This window comes from Saccopteryx leptura, chromosome 1 (assembly GCF_036850995.1).
Source record: "Saccopteryx leptura isolate mSacLep1 chromosome 1, mSacLep1_pri_phased_curated, whole genome shotgun sequence".
Lineage (NCBI taxonomy): Eukaryota > Metazoa > Chordata > Mammalia > Chiroptera > Emballonuridae > Saccopteryx > Saccopteryx leptura.
Genome location: NC_089503.1, coordinates 15,216,526 through 15,223,000, shown reverse-complemented (window position 1 = coordinate 15,223,000; position 6,475 = coordinate 15,216,526).

Sequence of the window (6,475 nt, the reverse complement as noted above, 5' to 3'; positions counted from 1 at the left end):
CTGAGGTCAGAGGATGCAGGCACAGGCCAGCACCAGCCCTGCATTAAACCTTTTGGAAATGGCACGTACCCCCCCACACACACACACACACACACACACCCACACACCCCTTAGTGAGTTCACACTCTCTGAATATCAAGAGCCCGTTTGGATACAGAGCTTGATTTTCAAGCCTGGATTTTCACAACTGGATATGCTGACTCTGGTTACTCCATGCTGCTCAGAACGCCTTTGATGAATCAAAACTGAGATGAGTTCATTACTATTTAATAAATGGAGCAGGCTAGATAAACAGAACCCTCACACAGTGACGACGCGGGGACGGGGGTGGACAGGGCAGCAAGCCAAGTAGCCTTTGCGGGTGAAAAGGTTGCAGCCGCTCATCCATTCCACAAACTTGACTTTACGGGAAAGTGGGGCCCAAGGAGGGAAAGGGAATCCATCCAGGTGTCCCCATCGGTCAAGCACCCTGTCCCTTGCACCATTATGCCTTCCCATCCCGTCCCTAGAGACCGGTCCGGAGGAAGCCTTTCTCCTGGCGCTCGCTGGCCTTTGTTAGGCTGGAAGGAGCGGCGTGGGCAGGAGGCAGCCGGGGCAGGAAACCGAGCAGAGGCCGGAAGGAGGGCAGGAAGAAGCGGACGGGATCCGAGCCCCACTCACACCCAGCCCTACCAGCCTCGGAGAGCGCAACACGGTGTTTCCAAAAATATTTACAGTGAGTCTAAATTAATGAGGCTCTGTATCAGCACTGACAATGGGAGGATGTGGGGCCGGGCCCTCCAGGGGAGAAAACCAGCGCAGTTGGCCCGGAGGCTGAGCCAGGGCCGCAGGAGCTTGGGGAAGGCTGCGTGCTTCGCTAAGGGAGGAGGCCAAGCCCTCCACCTGGGGCCGGGGCCGGGGCTGCCCAGAGCATGGAGCACTCTCTCCCCTGGAATGGGAACACGCCCTCACAACTGCAAAGAACATCATCAACTTGCCTCCCCACCCAACCCAGCATGGAAATCTACTGCCCCCCCAGTCCGAGGGCCACCCAGGGGTCTCTTGAATACCTCTGTTGACCAGACACTCAGTCCTAAGCCTGGCTGCCCATTTCTACCCCAACTAGGGCATCCCTGCTCACCCAACAGCACGACTTTCAACAAAGCTGAGTGGTTTAGAGCAGTGGTCCCCAACCTTTTTTGGGCCACAGACCGGTTTAATGTCAGAAAATATTTTCACAGACCGGTCTTTAAGGTGGGACGGATAAATGTATCACGTGACCGAGACAAGCGTCAAGAGTGAGTCTTAGATGGATGTAACAGAGGGAATCTGGTCATTTTTTAAAAATAAAACATCATTTAGACTTAAATATAAATAAAACGGAAATAATGTAAGTTATTTATTCTTTCTCTGCAGACCAGTACCAAATGGCCCATGGACCGGTACCGGTCCGCGGTCCGGGGGTTGGGGACCACTGGTTTAGAGCACACGGCTGCCTCTCACAAGTCATGTTGCCATGGTGAAAAGCCCACTCATTTCAAGCCTCGGTTTTCTCACCTGTAAAATGGAAGTGACTATAATATCCACCTTATGGGGTTGGTAGGTGGATTCGAGAAGAGAGTAGAGCTGAAGTTCCCACCGTGGAAGGGAGGCCGTGCAGGCAGAAAGACAGGGGCAGAGGTGCAGAGATGCAAAAGAAAGAGCTTAAAACATCTGGGGGCTAAGGCTGGACGAGGCTGGGCAAGCCAGCCTCCATGTTGTTGCCATTATACCGACACTGGACTCGGTCATGAGAAAGGATGGACTCCTGCCATTTGCGACAACGTGGGGAGATCTTGAGAATATTGTGCTAAGAGAAATAAGTCAGACAGAAAAAGTCAAGAACCATATGATTTCACTCATATGTGGGATATAACTCTGAAAGTAGCAGATGAACAAGACGACAAACAGAAACTCCTAGACACAGACAACAGTGTGGTGGTGACGGGGGGGGGGGGGGGAGGGAATAAAGGGTAAAGGGGGTCACACACATGGTGACAGAGGAGGACTTGACTTTGGGTGGTGGGCACACAGGGAAATACACAGATCATGTATCATAGACATGTGCACTTGAAACCTATATAGTCCTGTTAACCCATGTCACCCTGATAAGTTTAATTAAGCAAACAAATACGTTTTAAAACTTCACCTTCATCAGAGAATGCGCCCCAGAGAAAGTTGCTGTTAATGAGTATGAGATGGGCTTCGGTTAGAAAGGAACTGCTCGCCTTTAGTAGAATCTACACAGAAGACAAATCCTATATCATCAATGTGATCGTGAGGACGCCCAAACTGCAAGTTACAGACAGACAGGCAGAAGGAACACCTACCGTAAATGCGACAATTAAATGGGTGTGTGCAGTGGGGCGGGGGGGGGGGGGGAGACAAAGTTTATCAGAGTCGTAAAACTCAAACAAAATTGCACGTAATAAATAAACCGTACCAACAGCCTTCATGAAAAGTCAATGAATTTTTTTTTTTTTAAGTGACGCTGGAAAGCTGACCTGCCCTGTCCGGGTCCCCACCTGGCCTGGGGAGCCCCGGAATGTGGCCAGGCACGTGGCAGTGAGCCAAGGCGGGTGCAGAGGCTGAGCACGAGGGAGAGGAGGCAAGATGACTTTTGATACTGATTACGTGTCAAAATAGGTTTGGGTTATGTTGATTACATTTGTACCTAGTAATTTGGATTTATTGACTGTATTTATATTGATTACACATCAAAATATAGTTTGAACATATCGGGTACATAAAATATATTATTGCAATGGATTTTTCCTATTTCCTTCACTTTTTTTAGTGTGGTTACTAGAAAAAAAAGTTACATATATAGTTCCCATTATTATAGTGCCCACATTCCTAGTGGGCAGCGCTGAGAGAAGGATCGGACAGTCACCCCGGGGGCATCTTTGAGGGAGGACTACTGAATGGGGAAGTCAGGGGAAACGGATGCAGTTGTCCGGAACTGGGTGAATGAGAGGACTCCAATTTCTTTTTGTTACAAGGTAGAATCCAGGAGGGATGTGATTTCTCATCTCCCTCAGCTAGGCGGCCACGTAGACATGGCTGCTAGTAGTAGGCAATGCTTGTCACATCCCGAGCGTCCTGACAGGTAAAGTTCATCAGGCCCTGCATGGGCACACGTCAGTGCTTCTCCCCAATGTCATTCTCATCAAAATTGCATAAAATCATTTGTTATCATTCTCATTTTACAGATTAATAAACTGAGGTTTCAAAAGTTATGTCACTGGCTCAAGAGCATGTCACTACGGGTACCAAAGAGAGGATTTGAACCCTTGACTTGGACTCCAGAAGCCTGAGAGCCAGGACGCACTCTCTGGCCCCTGCTGCTGCAGCCAAGGACCTGCTAGCCCTTCACAGAAGGGGGACGCCTGCAGAATCTCCCACCCGGAGCCAGCTCCCTCCTGGGCTACAGCACCAGCCACCACGAGCTGCCGTGGGAAGCCATTCACCGAGGGCTGTCGTCCGGGGCCCACGGGAATCGCAGGGCGACTATGGCTCCAGGATGATTTGAAAGACCAGCATGCTTTGCAACGATTAAAACACTCAGCTCTGAGGATGAAACATCTGGTTTCACACCCTGGTTCTGCTCCTGACCTTCTCCAAGCCAAACTAGAAAATGGGGATAACAACAAGCAGCAGCTGCCAGAATTATGAGGTGCTAGATGAAGAGCCGGTCTGTGCCCAGCTCAGAAAACACTGTCTGGTGCGGGATCCCATTTAGTCCTCACGATAACTCTATGGGGTGGGGGGCGGGGCCGTCAGGAATGATAAAGGAGAATGATAATGTTCTCGGTTTTCAGATGCAGAAAAGGAGACACAAAGATATTTAACTTTTTGTCTAAGTCCCTCACTTTCTAAATATTAGAAGTGGGATTCAAAGCCAGGCTGGCTAGTCCCAGGGTCTGCAGTCTTACACCACGGTATATAGGATCCTCAACAATTTGTAAGGCCATGTGTTTTTCTTTTTATTGTTTTTAATGACACTTTTTAATCTTCATTTCTTGAGGGGTCAAAGGTGCCTGATCTGCCTGCCTGTAGCTTTGATAGCAGCCGGGGGGGGGATAGTCAGCAAGGTGGTGTGAGCACAGAGGCAGCTGCCCCGAGAGGCACCCACCATTGTTGAGAAAGCACAGGGCCTGTGACTGCTGTGACTGCCCAGGGCCTAGCGGTGGGTGATGAGATTACAATCTGCCCTGGACACCCACGTCCCTACCAGACCAGACAGGAGCACAGAGGTGCCTCCTGGGGAATAGCCCAGGCCCGCTGGGCGATGCTGACCCCTGCTGGAGACAAGCTGGTATTCACCCTTGACCTTCCCGAAGGTGATTCCTTGTGCTGGCTTTCAGACCTTGCCTTGGGACAGACGCCCCACAAGCTGAGTCCCCAAGGGGGCTCAGGTAAGCCAGACCTCTCTGTCCTTTAGGCTCCTATGACATCTGGAATTGCCTACCCCAGAATCTTTCAGCTGTAGGGCTGTGTGAAGCATCCTTAGCAAAGGGAGCTCCCCCACAGTCCAATCAGCTGGTGGTTCTGGGTCATAGGACCCAGCTTGGGTGCCTAATTTCCTACAAGTAAGCACTGGGCACCAGCACCCAGCTCAGTGTTTTGAGCTGTAATTCCCTCCTGAAATGTGATTACATTGCACTGCAATTATTCAATATCATGTTATGACACTAGTATAGGAGATGTTCCCGTCATTTCTCCTTAGGTGGTGCAGGAGAAAAAAACGAAAGACATCAAGTCATCCTCAGCATTATTCACGACTCTTCCTCAAGCATGTCACTCTGTAAAGACACACATGAAAGGTGTAAAGGAGCTCTGTTTTATTAAAGGAAATTATGGACGCAAAGAGACTAAGAAATCCTTTTTAAATGAACTGATAATTGGTTTAAAAAAAAAAGTTGACAGTCGAGCCCCCGGTGGCAAGCATCTCATTGCTAAGCACCTAGCGCCACCTTGTGGTTGCTCTCATCTCAACAACCTCAGTCTCCACTTAGTTCACTTCCTCATTCACCATTCAAGACCCACTGAGAATTTCTTAACTGAACCTTTTATCTCAACGAAATTTGTACTAAAATCTCTCCCACTGCACCCATGCATTTTAGCATGAAAAAGGAAAGTGGGCACACAGTTGAATGGACTCAAGCCAAAAACATGTAAATGTAGAAGAAATATTTTTCATTCATAACACGCCCCGAGCTATTTCCCTCTTATCCCTGGAATCCTAAAGGCCACACAGAGAATTAACTAATGATCTCTTTTTAACTGCAGGCATGCTTCTTACTCTTTTCCTCTTTCTCTCTCTGGTAATACATATTTCTATTCTCAGGCACCAGCTGCTCTGATTAGACCGGTAAACTTCAGCACAGAAGAGGTAGGGGACAGAAAACAAAGCTAATTAGTGGCGCAACCAGGGCAAGAGTCCAGGTTCCTGCGACTCACTCAATTCACGACCATTCACTGGGTTTCTCCTCTGTGGGGGGCCCTGTGCTGAGTGCAATGGTGAATACAGCACTGCCTAGGCCTCTGCCTTCGAGAGTCTGAGAGCCTTGTGAGGCTATTACCAATGACATAAAAATGGCATGTTCTACCTACTGACTTCAGAAGCAAAGCTGCTCCTGTACAAGGTACTACAAGAACAGTTCTGTCCACACCCAAACTTCCAGAGTCGGACTCTTAGAGGGCTTCAGCACTAGAAAGAGGGTGACCCCTTCCGTAACCGATTTAAAATAAAGACAAAAGGAATTTGAAAAATAAGTAATAAAATCCCCAAAAATGTCTTCTCTTGCTCATAACTCCTTTGAAATTATTTTTTTAAATCAAATAACATGCTATGAAAAATTAAGAAAGACTCTGCTTCAATAATGCCTGACATACAAAAAACATACTTAGTTTGTCTATTGGTGAATGCAGCTGTGGATACATATATATGATATGATATGATATGATATGATATGATATGATATGATGATATGAATATATGTACACATGTGATTTTATGACCTAGTCAGGAAAATCAAGAAAGACTTCCTTGAGAAAATGGCAACTGCTGTGAGAAATCCAAGATGAGAAGGGCAACGATGGGAAAAGGACGGCAACCAAGTCCAGCGAGCACTGGGCAGAGCCCGTGCAAAGGTCCTGAGACAGCCTGGAACTCGGGCAAGCCGAGGCTGAAAGGAAGCAGGTAAGGCTGGAACAGAGGACAATGGGGACTGTGTTACAAGAGGAGGCTGGGGACCGGGCCACACAACACTTTGTGGGCCACCTTGAGGAGTTTCGCCTTTATCCTCCAAGCAATGGAAAGCCGTGAGAGGGTTTTAATTAACAGGGCATGGTGACAAGATCCAGCTGGTGTTACAGAAAAGCCACACTGGCTGGGTGGGGAGACCGGATATGAAGGAGGACAAACGTTCAATTAGGAGACATTAGTCCCCAC